Source organism: Phymastichus coffea, unplaced genomic scaffold, assembly GCF_024137745.1.
Source record: "Phymastichus coffea isolate CEN01 unplaced genomic scaffold, Cenicafe_Pcof_1.1 PCOF00002, whole genome shotgun sequence".
Taxonomy (NCBI): Eukaryota; Metazoa; Arthropoda; class Insecta; order Hymenoptera; family Eulophidae; genus Phymastichus; species Phymastichus coffea.
Window position 1 is genome coordinate 3,732,702 of NW_026706813.1, and position 20,427 is coordinate 3,753,128.

Here is a 20,427-nt window from a genome sequence, read left to right on the forward strand (position 1 = left end):
TATAAAATTTTATTAAAATATTAAAGCAATTTATTAAATTATAAAAATATTAATTGTAATTATCCAAAACAATTAATCTAATAAACATTGAACGAAGGTACAAACAATTTATAAAATCACTTTCCAGTTAGAAATCCAAAATAGCTTGGACTTTTCATATATACCAAAAAAAATAAATCCACCTATTGACATCCAGGTCACTCTAGGAACTATACCAGCAAATAAACTAAAAAATATAGAATATATATCATTTAATTTCACTCATTCTTCAAAATAAAAATAAATAATATAAAAAACATACCCAGATGGTCCATTAATTTTATAAACTGACAAAAGTATGGTACATTTATAATACGATTATTGCCCATCTTCAATTGAATAATCGCTATTGAATCCATCTGATTAATCACTATTGAATCCATCTGAACGGGGAAATTGTTGCATAAGTGCATGGATGACATTGGGATTATTAATGTGGTAAATTTCCGACAAAGCATTCTGTGGTAACAGGGATTCAGTACATTTATATCTGACCCAAGGCAAAAAAAGTAGACTATACCAATGAGTAGCCAGTTGAATCAATGATTGTCTTATTCTATCCATTACGTGCGCATATTCTTCTTGAGGTAAATCTGCACCTGAAATATAGTAAATGATATTAAAGAATACAAAAAATTGAATCATATTAGTGTTTTATTTTATTATTATATTTTATATTGTAGTTTTAGTCGGAAATAACGTTATTGATAGCGCGTGATAATTATATGGAACTTAAAACATACTAATACGACGAGCTTCATTGCCAATTCGCATGTCGTCGTAGGGCAAAAAATGATTAGGATCTTGTAAATCAATATACATCAAGTCAATATTTTCAACGTAGTCATGTTCCATGTAACATAATACTACGTCTTTAAAATCAGCGCAAATTCTATTAAAAATTTCCGGAAGAATGACTTCTTCAGTCTGCAAAAAACCATTAAAATCTTCGGGGACTTCAAAAATAAAACATATAAAAGCAATACAACATTGAATTGATGGTGACCTCAGCCTTTGAAGTAAATCATTTGCTGCAGCATTCTTTGGTGCAAATTCTGCTAAAGTAACAGCAATAGCCATTATTTGCTCTGTCAGTCGATGTAATCGAACTTTGCACACGTCGTATAAAAAAATACAGTTGGATATATACGCTTGCACGTAAACGTCATACGAGACAACAGTCTACTTTCCCGCACTTGTATCGTAATGTACTCATCAAAATTTTTCGGTAAAGGTTCAATTCCTTTTCTACTCAGATTCACTATTATTTTTGGGGATTTGAATGTGGATTTTAATTTTGGAGGTAGTAAGGAAGATAGTATAAAAAAAAATGATTAATGTAATCAATGATATTATATTATAAGGTACTCGAATAGCTTTGACTGAATCAGAAGCTACTTCATCTTTATAAATATGTTTATTAATGGATATCTGGCTTTCATCTTTATAAAACTATTTATCAATGGATATCTTATCTAATGTACAAAAAAACAACTTATTCTCCATCCTCCTCCCTCCTGCCCTCTTACAAAAAAATCTTGCCAAAACAAAAGAAGTTCACAAGCAGAGCGATAGGCGACTAATATTTTTAAAAGTGTATAATTGGCAAATACATTTATTACGAACTGATCGAATTAATTATTAACAGTTGCAAATAAGATTTTAATTAATTTTTTATGTAAAGTTACTAGGGGAATAACGCGTAGATTTATACGTTTAAGTAATAAAAAATAATTATAAACTGATCTTTGTATGTTGGTTGTGTGAAAAAACAAAAAGCGAGAGAGGTTACTCGATTAACAATTAATCAAAGAAACGTGTTGTGCATTTATGTAGTGAAAAAACTATACTCGTATTATATTAGTATTAGAAATTTCTTAATCTATAGATTATAAAATATAAAGACTATTTTGTTTAGTTAATTGCAAGAAGAACCAATAGAAAAAGGTAAGGAGTTTATAGTTTTTGAGGTAATTAAAAAAAAAACTTTTAACAAACAATGCTATTATTTTAGTCGTAAGAAAATATTGAATTGTATCGTTTCGAGTGAAACTTTCTGTCTGCAAATAATTTACTTCTTGTGTTGTAAATTTACACATTATATACATGCATATTTGTAACGTAGGATGAATCACACAGCAAATGTAAATATTCCTACACCGACCGTTCGTGCTTTTCGTCGTCACTTTAGACTACATGATGATTTGCGCAGACATGGACCTGAGCGGTACGAACCACCTCCTCAAGAAATTATCGACCGACCAGGAGGTCGACATTTCCAGTATCACCAGTGGCATTGGCACTGTCTCAATGATCGATGGATATGGTTGAGACCGCACATGTTAGACTTGACTCGCACTAGATGTATAGTATGCCGCAGAAGTTTCATTTCGAATATTAGAAGTGTTATAGAACATGAAAAATCTGAACTTCATCAGAATAATGTAGCAGAAATTAATCTTCCAATAGATTCTGAGTTCGATCCACATTTGGATGAAGAGGCATTTTATAACGAAAAAGCCACCATAACAGTCCTGCTTGCAACTTGGTTTTCGGATGAAGGAATAGCTTATAAAAAAATTGACACGCTACTTCCATTGATAAAAAGAATTGCTCGTTATCCAGGTGTACTTCAGGATGTTAAGTTAACGAGAACAACAATGTCTACAATTCTACAGTGTATTGTTGCTCCAGTGCACAAACAACAAATTGCTCGAACGCTGTCAAGATCGAAATTTGCAACCCTTTTCGACGAATCTACGTCAGTTTTCAACGATAAATCTGGATGCTTACTTCTTCGCTTTGCTGATGATCGGTCGTATCAAATTAAAACTACATTGTGGGACTTTATTCCCATATACAGAGATGATAACGAGCATAGTGATGCGACGGCGGAATCGCTGTATAATTTGACTATACAGTCATTATTCAGCCAACAAAATGCGAGAGAAGAAAATAGACCTGCACTTCGGCGAACTGATTATGTTGCATCAAGTACAGATGGATGCAATACCATGATTGGTGTAAATAATTCAGTTCGTCAGAGATTATACGACAACTTCGAGGGTATCAATCACATAACTTGCCCGTGTCATGGTGCTCACTTATGCACGAAGCACTTTATGGAAACGTATTTTGCAGTCATATTACATTTATTAAAAGATGTTTATAATTGGTTTGTATCTGCAAAACGATTACATCGTCTACTACATCATCAGATACAGTTCAATTTAGATACCCATAGACTTTTACGGTTCGTTGATTCTCGTTGGCTGACAGGATTGCCATCATTATACCGAATGACTGAACAAATAATGGCTATCGATGCTACTTTAGCAGAATTTGCACTAAAGAATGCTGCAGCAAATGATTTACTTCAAAGGCTGAGGTCACCATCAATTCAATGTTGTATTGCTTTTATATGTTTTATTCTTGAAGTCCCCAAAGATTTTAATGGATTTTTGCAGACTGAAGAAGTCATTCTTCCGGAAATTTTTAATAGAATTTGCGCTGATTTTAAAGACGTAGTATTATGTTACATGGAACATGACTACGTTGAAAATATTGACTTGATGTATATTGATTACAAGATCCTAATCATTTTTTGCCCTACGACGACATGCGAATTGGCAATGAAGCTCGTCGTATTAGTATGTTTTAAGTTCCATATAATTATCACGCGCTATCAATAACGTTATTTCCGACTAAAACTACAATATAATATATAATAATATAATAAAACACTAATATGATTCAATTTTTTGTATTCTTTAATATCATTTACTATATTTCAGGTGCAGATTTACCTCAAGAAGAATATGCGCACGTAATGGGTAGAATAAGACAATCATTGATTCAACTGGCTACTCATTGGTATAGTCTACTTTTTTTGCCTTGGGTCAGATATAAATGTACTGAATCCCTGTTACCACAGAATGCTTTGTCGGAAATTTACCACATTAATAATCCCAATGTCATCCATACACTTATGCAACAATTTCCCCGTTGCTTTCCTGAAGGGATTGAAGAAATGATAGCAATGGAGTGGGATTTATTAGTTCATAACGAGCAAGATTTTGTTAACGCTTTACCGGAAAACGTAAGGACTGATTATTTTTGGTTCGCTGTACGAGACATTCAGGAAGAATCTGGGTTTCGCCCATATACAGAACTAGCTCATTTTGCGCTCAGTGTACTCTGTACTCCTCACAGTAACGCATAACCAGAACGTATTTGGTCCAAAGACAAGTACATAAGAAACAACTGGAGAAATAAATTAAGTTTGGCTTCGACGCGTTCAATTTTAATGATTAAAGAAATGCTCGCGTCAAGAAATTGTAATAAAAAAGTAGAAACATTTATACCTGACGCTCACATGATCGCGAGAGTCAGGAATAGGATTCATAATAAACGACAAAACGTTCTCAACAATAATAATAATGAAGGTGGGGAAGAAGGCAAAAATATAGAAGAGGATGGCTCAGATGGATTCAATAGTGATTATTCAGTTGAAGATGAACAATAATCGTATTATAAATGTGAACATACTTTTGTCAGTTTATAAAATTAATGGACCATCTGGGTATGTTTTTTATATTATTTATTTCTATTTCTCTTATGGTCCCGCTCCACGTACGATATGAGCATGGCCTTGAGGGTTTTGTTCACTCGCTCTGTGGGGTTTGCCTGTGGGTGGTAAACTGGGGTAAGGGCGCGCCGGATGCCATTCCTCGACAGGTAGGCATCGACCTCTTGATTTTTAAATTCGGTCCCGTTGTCCGAAAGAAATATCTCTGGCGCCCCAAACCTGGTTACCACCCTCTCGTGCAATTCCCGTACAATGGTCCTTCCATTGGCCTTACGTACGGGTACACACTCCATCCACCGAGTGAACAGGTCTAAAAAGACCAAAATATATTCGAACCCTCTCGAGCTCTTTGGGAAAGGGCCAGTAATGTCACTGGCCACCACCTGCCAGGGTCGCGAGACCTCTCGACGACCCATCAGCCCGCAAGGCGGCCTTTGTTCCGCCTTGCATTGCTGACATACCGGGCAACTCCTCACGTACTCTCTGACCTGATCTTCGACCAGAAATACAGGTGTCTAGCCCGGGAGAACGTCCGTTCTCTCCCCTGGTGTCCCGCTGCTGGCGCATCGTGCACCTCCTCGAGTACCTGATGCCTCTTCTCGGCAGGAACCACTAGCTTCCAGGCTTCCTCGTTGTCGATGGACCCTTCGCTCTCCTCAGTCGGATTGTAGTGATACAATCTCCCTCCGACTACCTTCCAGGTAGGTTGAGAATGTGGATCCTGGCATACTTCTCTATACTTTTAAAGGTACCAGGCATCGGCAGTTTCCGGTTGATGAGTCATGGCACCCACTTCTACCACCCCCTCCTCATAGGCCCTAGATAAAGCGTCTGGCACCACGTTGAGGTCTCCCTTTCGATACTCGATATCGAACACATGCCCTTGTAGTGCTAACGCCCAACGCGCTAGACTTCCTGTAGGATTCCTCATACTGTGGAGCCACTTAAGGCAACTATGATCGGTGATGACTTTGAAGTGGTGCCCCTCAACATAGGGCCGGAACTTCCCGATAGCCCATACTACTGCCAGGCACTCTCGTTCGGAGACTGTATAGTTCCTTTCCGCACTGTTTAAGGAGCGACTGGCGTACTCAATTACGCGCTCCTGTCCATCGATTTCTTGCGTCAACACCGCGCCTATCCCACTATCGCTCGCGTCCGTTTGTAACACGAACTGCGCGCTGGGATCTGGTGACTGCAAGATCGGTGCCGAGACCATTGCGTCTCGTAACCGTTCGAAAGCCTGCTCCTGTTCCTGCTGCCACGCAAACGGGATGCTCTTCTTCGTCAGGCGGTTTATCGGCTCAGCGACGGTTGCGAAGTCGGGTATGAAGCGACGATACCACGACATCATCCCCATGAATCGCTTCACCTGTCTGATCGTCCGTGGTACTGGGTACTCCATGATTGGCTTGATCTTCTCTGGATCTGGCCTTACCCCTTCACGGTTCACTAGGACCCCCAGGTACTTGACTTCCGACTTACAGAAGTGGCTTTTGGTCTTATTCACAGTGAGGCCCGCATCCAGGATTCGTTGTAAAACTAATCCCAGGTGTCGCTTATGCTCCTCAAAAGACGGCGAGATAATAATCACGTCGTCGAGGTAAGCAAAAGCAAAAGGATCTAAATCCGGGCCAATCACTCTGTCCATCAACCTCTGGAAGGTCGCGCCGGCGTAAGACAGTCCGAAGGGCATTCTCTTGAACTGAAAATGCCCCAGGCCGGGGACTGTGAACGCCGTAATGGGGCGCGACTCCTTTTTAAGAGGTATCTGGTGGTACGCGCTACTCAAGTCCAGTGTCGAGATGAACTTCGCATCCCTGATCCTTCGCAGGATGTCGCTCATGAAGGGTAATGGATAGGCGTCCGGCTTGGTTACTGCGTTTACCTTCTGGTAATTTACGCAGAACCGGTATTTGCCATCTGCCTTCTTAACCATCACCACTGGACTTGACCACCCGCTGGTTGCTGGTTCAATGACGTCGTTGTCCAGCATGGCCTTGACCAGCGCGTGCATTTCGTCTCGCACCCTGTCGGAGACCGGGTAGTATTTCTGTTTACAGGGTCGAGCATCTCCGATGTCTATCTCATGCTCGACCCCCACAGCACAGCCTAAACACTCGCCTCCGTCTGGAATTAATCCGTCGACGAGGCTAGCCATTTCTTGACGCTGTGCTTCTGTGGCTTCTACCAGGCCTACGGGTGCGAGGCACGACGTACCAGTGACGCTTGCCACTTCCAACGGTACCGCCACTTTGGCTTTCGCCAAGTACAGCTGATCCGTGTCAGGGTTCAGGTTGGCGCTGAATTCCCTTACGAAATTCGCGCCGACATAGCAGTCATCAGACAGCAGTGGCGTTATAGCGACCCTTACATCTTTTGTGATTCCCCCTACCGTGAAGGGGAAAATCACATGACCCAAGATGGGACATGGGCGACCGTCGGCGAGCTTCGCTTCTCCCGCACGCGTGACGTCCAGACCCAACCCCATGTCTGATGCTAACCTAAGCCCGAGTTGACCCATTACCGTCGATGAGGCCCCGGTGTCGTAGAGTGCCCTTAACTTGTAGGCACCTATCCCCACCTGAAGCCACCATCTGGTCTCATCCTCGGGTCTATACCTGCAGGGAGCTTTCGCCATCTCTCTCCCCTCTGTGGACGGAAGGCTTTCACGGCTCTTCTTGCCTTGGGCAGCCGCTACTCGCATCGACGTGCTCTCATCCGCAGGTGTCTGGGTCGCCGGCGTATCCCCTGGAGTGTCCGGTGGTCTCCTGGAGCTTTTGGGTCTGACGGTCTCCTCTTCGACCCATTCAAACCCCTGCTCCACCACCTGAATCCGGCCTCCGTACCCTTCGAGGATACAAAATGCCCGGTTACCCAGATCAGGCATCTGTTCGGTCGCTGTCGCTTCCAACGCCACCGCACTGCCAGGTCTCGTAGGGTCCGATATCCCTGGCGAGACCTTCCTGAACCCTGGGGTCGCTGGCAGGCCCCTGCCCCGTTCCAGCGACCCGCGACGAGAGGTCACCTTTACTGGGGACGCGGAGGGGACCTCCGTCCTCCGCTTCCCTGCCCGTTTCCCTTGTTGCAATCCGGGCAGTACCTTCTGGTAAAGCCTAGTTTGCCACAAGACGAGCACTTAATCGGTTGGGAGTAGTCTATTTTCCTCCGCTGACCCTCTCGTCGCTGGCCAGGAGACCCTGGGGGGGGGGGTTATTCCTCCCCTTTTCTTGCGGCCGACCCCTCGGCCGCCTGGGAGAGTTAGCCTTCCTCTCCTTAAAGTACCGGTCCATATCTCGTCGCAGGGTCGCAATTTGCGACGACAGATCCTCAAAACGGTCTGTCGCCTGCGTTGCGGCGATTGTGGGCCGGTCCTCGGGTTTCCTGGCCGGGGCTTTAACCGGTGACTCGGGTTGCAGCTGTTCCCTACCCCGAGGCTTGTTGGACATGGCCGCTGTTCGGGGTCCTGCCCGGGGCGGTGGTGCCTTAGCTGACACCCCCATATGCTCGGGGTACAACGTGGACGTTGGCTCCAGCCTGGTCCTCGGGCGCTCGTCGTCTCGCAAGGCGGTCTCGATCTCAGTCGCCCGGGCATGGAATTCGTCCACGTTGGAGAACGCATTCCTCCGCAGCTGCATCCGGATGGCGGGTAGGAGATTTGCATACAACAAATCTAACTGCCTCTGCTCTGGTAACGGTGGTCGTAGCTGGGCTAACATGAAGAGGAGGTGACAGGCATATTCTCGCACCAGCTCTCCCTTCTCCTGGTATCGGGCTTGGGCCTCTTGCAGCAACCTTTGTTGCTGCAGCTCACTCGACCCAAACCAACGTCGAGCGCCTGCCACGAAGTCGGCGTAACTCCTCCACTTGAACTTGTTAAGCTCGTACCAGGTCCTCGCAACGCCTTCGAGGAGCTCTGATACCGAGCACAAGATTTCGCCGTCCGTTAGCCCTGAGCCCGTGCGTAGATCCTCCAGTCTTGATAGGAAGGTGTCTACGCACTCTGAAGCCGTGCCAGAGTATCGCAGCTTCCATCCTCGGACAATCCTACCCGCGTCCCGAGTCGCATAGTACCCCGACGCCGCATTAGCGTCATACCAGGCGGATCCTTCCGGGATCGCCTGATCTTCACCCATGTCGGCGTCTCTTGGTCCTCTTCTTGGTGGCTGTTCCGTCCTTGAAGGCACCTGCCTTTGGGGAGCCTCTCGAGGTTCGCCAGGGGTCGGTCGCTGGGGTTCCGGGGTACTTCCTGGTACCCTTGGGTCGTAGTGGCACGTATACGTGGACTGGAAGTCCACGGTCCTCCGGGGCCGCTCTGGTATGACGGTTCGTCGATTGGTGGGGTCCCTGTTCGTTAACTGCTGGACCTCCACCTGCAGAGCGGTCACCTGGTCGCTCCACCGCGCGCATACCTGGTCGTGTCTTTCCAGCATCTCTAATATGCGGTTTATCCCGACCCGGTTGCGCTCGATCTCTTCCTTTAGTCGTTCGGTCACGCACCGCTCTTCCTCTTCTTCTGGAGGTTGTAGCTCCGCGTTCTCGAAACGACGGGCTCTTCGCCTATCCGGCGATCCGGTGGAGCCCTTGTGCTCACTACTGACCCCCTCCGTGGGCCCCTTGACCTCGCCGGTCCCTCCTTCCTCTGCGGGCTCTCGCTCCCCCGTCTCGCTCTGACTCTCCTCTTCTAAGTTGTCGTAGACCGCGAGAGTCCGCGTCAGGTTCGCCTCTACCACCTCATCTCTATATAACAGCATGAGTGGGTGGGCGACAAGATCCTCGGCATCAGCTGCTTCTAACTCTTGTCGCCTGGACTCCAGCCACCTCTCTCGGCTCCTTCGCCTGCGTTGTGTGGCCTCCCTATCCAACGCCGCTCCTTGGAAGTCTAGGTCGATATATTCGCCTAGCAACCAATACGCTAATCGAACTGCCTGCATCAGCTTGGGACCATCTGTGCGCAACTCCAGTTGCGTCAGGTATCTGTCCAGCTGTGTCGAAGGCAGTTCCGAAGCCCACCGGGTTATCGCGTCGGCGGTATCCTCCATGTCGCTTATGCTGGGGCGTAGGTGACGGTTGAGGTTAATTTCCCTAGTCGACCACTACCGCCTCCTATCGCCCAAGGCGCGAGCGGGGTGTTGCGATTTTTATCGCCAACTACCCAAATACGCCTTTAATTACAAGGCAACAATACGCGTGGCTTGTGGGTGTGTGCAGGTGTCGCGTACTCTAAGGAAGTACGAACTTCCACTTCGCAACTACCTGCCTATAGGTGGAGGCTAACTGTTTGCTAGCTCCACCGGGTTAGTAAGTCTAACCCTACACACACCCCAATTGCGCGCTCTGCTGGTACTGTCGCTCGGTGACTTACCCCCACTTAATTACTTTAACGTGTGTGTAAACACTTAAAAAAAGCAAAAAGTTAACCGAAATACTATTTGTCACCTCTTTTATTCGCGTTAGAGCGACTCCGGACGTCTCTTCGACCCCTGGGGTTAGTGTGCTCTCGGCTCACAAAACCAGGTGTTATTGGGTCGGAGAGGCGTCTTTCCCCTACCGCAGAGCACGTACCGAACGAGCCACGCGTTATTTTACCCGCTCGCACCTTATTACGCACGCGCGCAAACGTCTCTCTCTCCCGCGCGTCGCTCTCTCTTTTTGTGCAATTTCCCTCGTGTGTGAGTCCTAATTCAGTTGGGCGCCATGTAACAGGCTGCCGTTTGGTCGATAATCTCTTAAAAGTGCCTTTATTACGACTAGACGAAGCCTTGTTATCTCTGTGCTCGAAGCACAGCAACCTACCTTGCCTCGGAGTGCGCCTGCGCAGAGTCTCCTTACTATTCCGAGCTGGGTTCCCCCAACTCGCCGCTTGGCGGCGCTGTCGCCCTTACTAGTAGCGCTCGTGCGGCCGCCGCTGGAACCTAAGTTGTCGATTCGTGTCTACCGGAATTCGCACGATTCGTGCTACGCAACCGGCGAATTCGAATCAAACGTAAACAAATACTGACGCGACCTCCGGACAAAGGAATGACACAATAATGATTACTAGATCAAATAAAGGCTAACGTTCGCTTTATTCATGCAAGTTAACTACACGGGGGTTTTGCTGAGAGTCTTGCGCACGCTTGCGCGAATAACAATGCACGCCGTATGAGAGAGAGAGAGAAAACCGCGATTACCTCGAACTAACCGCTCGCACGCAACTACTAATTTTCCTCGCGCACGCTGCGCAGGATCGCACGCAAATTATAATAACAAAAAAGGGGAAGAGGTGCACCTACCGCAAGAACGACGAGGATATGGTGGCCAACCGTATCCGATTAACACGCTGCTAATAATCTGCTCCGCTACTTGCTGCACCGCCTCGATTGCTGTTGCTGCTGTTGTTGTGCTGCTGCCGCTCAATTGCTGTTGCTGCTGGGGCTGCCGCCGATATAGCTGCTGCTATCGCTGCTGCTAACCCACCCACGCACTCAAGTTCGCAATGTCACCAGCAAAAAACGCACGAAAAACTTGGAACGGCTCGGGAACAAAGGTTAGATACGCTCGGGCGGACTGAGTAGCACAGTCATACTGCCGGTCGGAGCCTCCCCTCCCGGTCATTGCCCCTCGCGAACCGAACGCGGCTCCTCTCGTTTAGCCGCTCATTTACCTCTCGCGAGTCTAACGATTTTCGGTAATCGTCGCACTAAATATAAATATGCTGAATACTCAGGATGTGTTGAGGCATAAAGAGTATTTACTGAAAATAACAACACAATTTATTAATTCTAAATACTTAATTTTCACAATTTTTGATAAATATTTTGAGTTTTATGTCATCGTAATTAAAAATACTTATGTGAACAATACTTACACTAGCTAAATATAAAGACGATGGACAGCCCGAACCTTCAGCACCTACAATAAGTACTGATTTATTTTTTAATTTTATTTGTCTTACATTTTTTCTTCAAACTTGCTAGTTCCTCTAATAACGATTTTTCAGTCGCACTATAAAAATTACGTACCTATTACTATTGGAAATGCCAAACGTGACTCATAAAGCCGAACGAATTTTGAAAATATAAACAAACATTGGAACCGGAACGAGAAATACAATGGCTGACTGCCGACTGAGAATCTTGGGCATAGTTGTATAAACGATATAGATGACATACAACTTCATGAAAATGAAATTTTTTGTAGCCTCATCGGATTCTCATCACTGATTGCACCGAGTGACCTCCTCCCCTTTCTTGACTCATAATTACCTCCGGGTTGGTAATCGCCGATGAGGGGTTTTTAGCCGGTAAAAATCCGGCACTACCCACTACTCTATCTCAGTAGGTGTCCTTTCGAGGATTTTCCCCTCCTCTCCCATCAAAAAAAAAAAAAAAAAAAATTATTCATCGTAATTATTACTTTAATAGCTTTTCTCTCAATCTATTTTTTCATCAGTTTGCTAGGCAGTATAATTTACGCGATTAGTTGATGACTTCGCTCAAAGGAAATTTTTCTCTGAGAGCATTTATCATCTTTTTTGTAAGAAGCTTTTTACAATATTATAATGTTTTTATCTGAATTTATTTAAAATATATTTAAAAATTATTTAACATTTACATATGTGCGTCTACTTAAAATTTTTCTATAATTTATATATAAAGGTAAAGAAATTTATTTATTTATTTTTCTTTGTTTTGTTCATTTCAAAAATTGCTTGAATATATCTATATATTACGTGATTCAAAATTAATCATGAAAAATTGGGTAATTTAATCTGGAGTTCTAATTTACAAAATATTGATGGTAAAATTTAAGCTATATTAAATAACATTATTCCTTGATCTTTTACAGAAAGCCAACGATCCCAAATTAACCCATTAAAGCCCACGCTAAGACTGGTTGAGATAGCGACAAACAAACTGTGCTATCTTTTGCATAAGTGAAAAATAAAATATACGTATTTTTTTTTATGTTATTTTCAATTGTTTATAACAAATTATTTAAACAAATTACAAAAAAATTCATAATTATCAAAATCTAAATGCGGGAATCGATTCTGGAGGTGAAATCAAGACGAAAACCTATATAACACTTTTTTGTCAGAATTCAATTTGTTAGTGTAACGTAGGAATAAACAATTGCATGTTGGGGAGAAAAAGTGACCATGTCAAGTCCCAAGCAAAATCTATCTGGAATAGCAAAAAATAAACTGTGCTATCCTTTGCATAAGTGAAAAATAAAATATATATATTTTTTCTTATGTCATTTGCAATTGTTTATAACAAACTATTTAAACAAATTATAAAAAAATTTATAATTTTCAAAATCTGAATGCGGAAATCGATTCTGGGGGTAAAGTTTAGACGAAAACCTATATAACACTTTTCTGTCAGAGGCCAATTAGTTATTGTAATGAAGGAAGAAACATTCGGCCTCCTGAGAGTGTTTCAAAAAATCGTATAAAATGAAGCTAATTATTGTATTTATCCATAAATATTGGCATGAATTATTGTAAATATAATCGGTGGGATTGAATTATTGTTCATTGCCATGTCCTTCTTTATGACTTTTGCAAACAGGCATAGAACATTTCTCACAATACCATTCCGTTCTTGTCCGACATGTTGAAATTCCACATTTCCTAAGACTCCCATGTTTCATCACGTGTTCTTGGGATGAAGTTTCACTCTGTTTCTGTCGTTTGGGGGGACGTTTGGAAGATAACTTGTCAATATAATATTCACAAACTTCTTGAACAATATCTTTGGAACCTTTTCTTTCGTCTGGATGTAACTTATTGTAAATCACTGTAGCGTTTGCTAAGGATGCTTGGATGAGCCGTAATACAAGGCACCATGTCCATTTCTTACTTCGAATTGTAGGCATCAAAGCATTACAGTGTTGATCATGTAGATCGACGCCACCCATGTGTTCATTATACATAGAGAAACAATGAGGAAAAAGAATAGATTTTTTCGATGATTCCTGTCATCTCTGCATTTCAACTTTTGGTTCATTTCCATATTTCGAAGAGAGAATCGATACTGGCTTTGAGTCCATAACTGTAATATAATTCAATTTTGAATTCACTTCATGCATTGAAATAGTGTATCCTCTTTTAGCTTTTTTTGGCATTTCGACTTTCACTTTCACACGATTATGCCGAACAGTTCCTGTCGCCGATAAACCATTTTTTTTCAAATGAATCATAAGATCTGGGTTTGTGAAAAAGTTGTCAAAATAAATATGATACTTTTTCAGTTCTTCTCTCTGTGTTTTTTCTAATAAATTCGAAAGTAACTTTATCACCACTCTAGACCCTAAACCAACGGCAACTAAAGGATTTCGTTCATCGATTCCTGATTTACCAGTGTAAATATCAAGATCATATATATACCCATCAGAAGAACAGACTGCCCATTCTTTTATTCCAAATCTAATGGGTTTATTCCTTATACATTGCTTGATACCAAACCTACCAAAGTATTTTACCATTATCTCATCTATTGATAAATTATAGTCAAAGAAACCAAATTGCATACAATTCTCACGAAACATATCATACAGAGTTCTAACCTTCCAGACTTTATCATTTTGATCAGTTTCTTGAAGTTTATAGAATCGTATGTTCTTTTTTATGGCAACGAAATTATTTCTAGACATAAGTTCCGCAATTACTGGACACTGAAGTATTCGCTTTTTTGACCAGTAATCACGAATACTTTTTCTAGAATTGAAGATAGTAATCATTATGATTGTAATAAATTTTTCTAGATCATCCATACATAAATCAAAATGATTTTCAGAAGTGGCTTCAATGATATGGTTTTTCATTGATTTCGAAAAGAAAACCTCAAACAACTCAAAAGCATTTTTGGATTGCAATGATGAAATAGGTGAAATATTGAAGTTGCTCTCGACATGCGGAGAAATATCATTCAAAGCATCATTTTTCCAACTGTACTTATGATTCGGTTCCAACAATTTCTGAGTACTTGTGTATGTACTTTTAACATGTTCGTAAGAACCTGATGGTAATTCATTTGATAATGTATCTTCATTTGGATCACCGTCCGAATCTCCATCTGAACTTTCATATTCATTAGGAATGAATGCTATATCAATATGTTGACCTTCATCACTATCAGAATCTTCAACTAAATTTGGTAGATCGCTAATTCTCCGTCTCGGCATTATCAGTAACGTTACCAATTTAGAACAAAATAAAAACTAAAAGTTTTCCGAAATTATTATTTCAAAGAATAGATCCAATGTATAAATGTTTTCAACCGTTAGCCCGCCACTCAAACGTGATCTCTAACACGGAAGGATTTACGAAATGAAATAAACTTATCCAATTACAGTATAAGATCTCAAAATTTATCAGTAAAAAATACTGATATGATTCCAGATACTATGTGTGAGAATGAAAACACTTATTTGTCAATAGTTTATTTCTACATAAAGATATCAAATTGAACTCTGACAAAAAAGTGTTATATAGGTTTTCATCTCAATTTTATCCCCAGAATCGATTCCCGCATTTAGATTTTGATAATTATGAATTTTTTTGTAATTTGTTTAAATAATTTGTTATAAACAATTGAAAATAACATAAAAAAAAATACGTATATTTTATTTTTCACTTATGCAAAAGATAGCACAGTTTGTTTGTCGCTATCTCAACCAGTCTTAGCGTGGGCTTTAATGGGTTAAAGATAAACTTTAAAAATCTTTTTTACCGTTATACCAGAGAAAGTGAAAAAGTGTGACGAGAAATAAACAATCATTTTTAAGTAAGTTTCAGAATGACTTATAAAAGAAGATTTTATAGTTGAGTTTCTATTAACTTCAGACTCACGAATTATCGAAGATAATACGCGTACTCGTGATATAGCATCTGTTGAACATACTAAACGAGATCGGTCATCTATATCTTATGAAGAAAGTTTAGCAGCAAGTAAAAAAAGATATTCTGATGAATTTTCTTTTACCTTTTCAAAGGAATAATTAATGCACTTGTAAAAAAAGAAAAAGATTTGGAAGAAAATTCTGAATTAAAAATAGACAAAGCTTTAGCAATGTTTGTAAATTTTGGTAGGAGCGCAAGAAAATATACAAAACTTCGCCTTTATAATAATCAGATTACTGGCATAGAATTATATCCATCTTATAAAAAAAAATTAAAGCTAAAAAGAGATGTATTCCAGAAAATATTGAAGTCACTGAATCTGTGGCATAAGTAACCCTCATTTCATTGCTTGAGCATACTATTAAAAGAATTTTAATGCAGTTTGATACTAATACATTGTCATAGTTATCTAGTGAACAGCTTGAACTCACAGGTAAATGGGGAATGGATGGGTCAGCTCACCACCTGACCACACATAAAAAATAACCATGTCAATGTCATCTTAAGAATACTGTTCAGACGTATGATTTAAGTGATTATGAAAACAATGTAGTTCCACATTTTACTGCGATACACGATGAAAATAAAGTCGACAATGAACTTCCAATGAAAATTCGTCCAATAAATTGCTACCAGATTTAGTTTTTATAATTTCTTTTACACCACTTCAGTTGAAAAGTGCTTCAAAATTCATTTGGTCTACTGAAACACTAAACTTAGATTTTTATTGTTGCATAATTGAATTTGAATTTATAAAAGAAAATGACGAATCTACTTGTTAAATTTACAAGTTATATTCTAAAATTCTAGATAAATTTGATAATTATTGTAACGTTTGAATCTATCCCATGTTATCAAAACAATAGTTCGGACTCTTTCTGTTGTATTCGTAATCGCGTTTCCGAGAGTAGCAAGAAGTTGACACGTGTATATTCTAAATGAAATATGAAAATTTTTCGAGTAGTAAACCCAAAGTTTTCTAACTGGATGAATTGTCTTGAAATGCAATTGAGCGTGATCGCATCTATCGGGGAGAAGCCCGACAGCGCCGCAACCACTACTCAACTTAATTTCTCAACAATTATTATATTAGAGGTAGGGAGATATCTAAGGCTACTTTTTTCTCATAAGAGAGATAGTCTTCTGAGTTGAGCACTTAGATATCGAAAGGAGAGGAATTAGCAGGCTAACCACTGAATAAAGAAATTTATCTCAGGAAAATGCTGAGGCTTTATTTCCAAACAGTGCTCGCGCTGCTAAGCAAGATAGGATAGTGAATCCTCTTGCCGCAGCGACGAGCGAATTTATACTTGCGAAATGGGCTCCTTTCTACGCTTGGTAGCCCCTACAACGCTATTTTTGAAATTGATACAAACTTTGCATATATTTTGTTGCAGAATGACTCGGTCAAAATTGCAATTTTATGATTTGAAAAATTAAATATGAAATAACGAATTTTTTAACATAAATCGCTTCTCGAGGAAAAATCGCCTTTTAGAGTTATAAGTAATACAATCCAATAATCAAATTACGCCAATTTTACAATAAATTTACGGAAAATTTTTACATAAAAAAAATCGCTTGTAATTAGCGGAACGTTATTCAAATTAAAAAGGATTGATATAACTATCTAATTTCGAATAATAATTAAAAAACGAATTTGCTAATTTCTTTTTTAGCCATTTAAAAATCAGCAAATTAGTGACATTTATAATCATTAATTTTATAGATATGTACGATCGACTCGCTATCTAACAATGCAATTTTAATTGTTTACAAAAATTATAAATTTTTTATTTATTGATAACTTAGTGAACAATTAGTTACCAAAGTGTCAAATTCGTGCTTCTCTGTTTCAATATGTCGCGGACGTGATCGCATAGTCGAATTAACAATATGATTATTTATTGCAAAATAACTAATAATATTAACTTGTAAATTAAATTAAACTAATAAATACCGACTTGAGACTTATAACGATATGAAATTCAGGATCAGCGCATCAAAATTGACTAAAAAAGTGCTTTTGTTCATTCGAAAAACTTTATAATTGTTGATTTTGCATTGTAAACAATATATTTCCCACAGTCGTGACGTCACGCTTCTTATATGGTAATGTTTTCGCAGAGTTGCCCCAACACATTTGCATATGTGTGAGAAAAGCTACTTCGCTCAATGACCGCTTTTCTTTGATTGTCACGTGTACGACGGGTTGCTATTTTGCAGAGGGAAAAAGGGACAAATCAGACTGGACCGTTACATTATATTTTTCAAATTAAAAATTTTTCATTAAAGTGAGATTCGATCTAAAACTAACTACACTGCCGGCCAAAAGTTTGGAAACACTTCGTTCGGATTTCGAAATATGTATTTTTCCAGGAGTTTTGCCTCGAAAAAAGTATTTTTTGCTCATAATGACACAGAATCAAGCCTTTCCAGGTAACTTGAGGGTTAAGGTTTTAGATAAAAGTAGTATGAACTTAGAATTTTTGCCAGTCCGTTTGTTTTCATAATATTGACGATATGAGAGTTTATTATCTATGAGAAATTTATTGTGATGTTCTACTTTTGTTTCCTTTTTTGGCTTTAAACTTTTATCCATATTACTTTGGTTTGTCAGTATTGTTTTTTTATAAGTCTTGTATTTGATTTCCCTCATTTGAGTCAAAACTGTCAGCGTCTTTAAGTTGTCTCGAATATTTTTTTTTATTTAGGAATTTGTAAAAGTTTTGGCTTACATATTTATATTATACGGCTCAGTCATGGGAAAACGTAAAGAAATTCCACTTGAAAAAAGGGGAGCTGTATTGGCATTACATAATGAAGGTATCTCATATCGTGAAATTGCCAAAAAATTGAAAATTTCATTGAAAGGTGTGCATTCAACGATCAAAAGATTTGAAGACACGGGTAATCATCACGATCGTCCTCGAACCGGACGTCCAAAAGTAACTACTTCTCGCGAAGGTAAGCATATAGTGGTTACCAGTAAACGGAATAGACGGTTAACAGCTCCCGAAATATGCGCAGACATCAACAGAAGTCGTGAAAAACCGGTTTCACTAACAACTGTAAAAAGAAGATTAAACGCTGCCGGACTCAAAGGATGTGTTGCAGTGAAAAAACCATTACTACGTAAAGAGAATAAAAAGAAAAGACTACAATGGGCTAAAAGGCATCGAAACTGGACGATGGATCAATGGAAAAATGTGCTCTGGAGTGACGAATCCAAGTATGAAATATTTGGCTCTCGACGTACAATTTATGTGAGAAGAAGTGCGTCCGAAAAAATGACACCTCAGTGTATAGTGCCTACTGTGAAGCATGGAGGTGGCTCAGTGATGGTGTGGGGATGTTTTTCTGGCCATGGAACCGGAGATTTAGTGAAAATTGATGGAATAATGAGAAAAGAGCAATATAAAAATATTCTCGTTCGTCATGCGATTCCCTCTGGATTAAGAGGACCCGGCCGTGGTTTTGTCTTCCAGCAAGACAACGACCCAAAACATACGTCGATCCTCTGCCGCAGTTATTTAGAGCAAAAAAAAGCTGATGGTGTCTTGGAAAATATGACATGGCCGCCGCAATCGCCAGACCTCAACCCGATCGAACTTCTGTGGGAAGATCTCGATCGAAAAATAAGAACATGTTGTCCAACATCCGCTGGAGACTTATGGGAGAAGCTAAGAGAGGCGTGGGCTTCTCTGGAACAGGAAACTTTGGACAAACTTATCGAAAGAATGCCACGGTTGGTGAGAGCAGTCATCAAAAGCAAGGGTGGATTTTTTGATGAAAAAAAAATCTGATATATTAATACCTTTTCTTTATAGACTTTTGTATTTTTCTTTTTATGTCTAGATACACTTTTTCTTGTTGTCTAGATATATTTTTTCTTGTTGTAAAATATACATTTTTTGTTGTTATACTATGTTTCAAACAAGTGAATCAAGAAATTTCCTAATTAATTCATGAATACATATTTTTTCAACACTGTTTCCAAACTTTTGGCCGGCAGTGTATGTTTGATGGAAAATTATGCAATACTTTAACAAATCAAAAAGCAACTACGTGCTCTAATATTTGACTAGTTGGACTAAAGTTTATTAATTATTTAAGTAAAAAACAATTTTTCAAATTCGGCTTATTAACTATACATTGTTGGATAATATTTCTAGAATACATGATATATATTTATTACAATCTTGATTTTAAAAAGTTGGATGCAAGAACATCTGAGCAAAAAGAATTAAAAAGAAAAGAAAAGTACGTGTGCAACATTTGTTGAAGAAAAATCTACCCTTGACTGTAGATGTGATTAAACAAAGATATAGGACAACCAATACAGGCAATGTTGCTCGTTTTTCTTTCTCTCAAGCTAAAAAAGTAGCTTAATATTCAGGCTTAGATAAATTCCTAATCAAAAGGCTCCACAATATATTATAAAGCATGTTTCGTGGCAGAATGATTAATACAAAAGAATTTAAAAAGTACTGTTTGGATACTGCAGAGAATTGTATCAAATTATATGGTTAGTACACTATGCCACCAAGTGTCCGCAAAGTTTTAATCTATGGCAGTGACATTATTGAATCATTCAACATATTTTTAGTTAGTTGTCAGAAGAACCTAAAGAATGTTACATAATTTTTCACATGGCCCGAATTACACATAGCAGAATGTCAAGCAGAGATTTAACAAATAAAGATATACTGAAATATATGCTGATCGACTCTGATCCTCTCATTATTTCACTGCGACTTAAAGATGAGGAAAAAATCTCCACCAAGTAAAGAAAAAGAAAATTCGCTAACTGCGTAAATGATCCTTGCCTTTATTGGTCTGGTTCGGGTTTATCATCCTTGCCTTCATTGGTCAGGTTTGGATTTATCATCCTTGCCTTCACTGTTCG

The 20,427-nt window shown here is 40.0% G+C and overlaps 1 protein-coding gene across 1 annotated transcript in view; it reads right to left on the bottom strand.

Annotated features, from left to right (window-relative positions):
• LOC131663734 (rhodopsin-like) overlaps positions 1 to 20,427 on the bottom strand; it is a 409,861-nt gene that overhangs the window by 60,884 nt on the left and 328,550 nt on the right. The gene's annotated exons all lie outside the window — the stretch shown is intronic.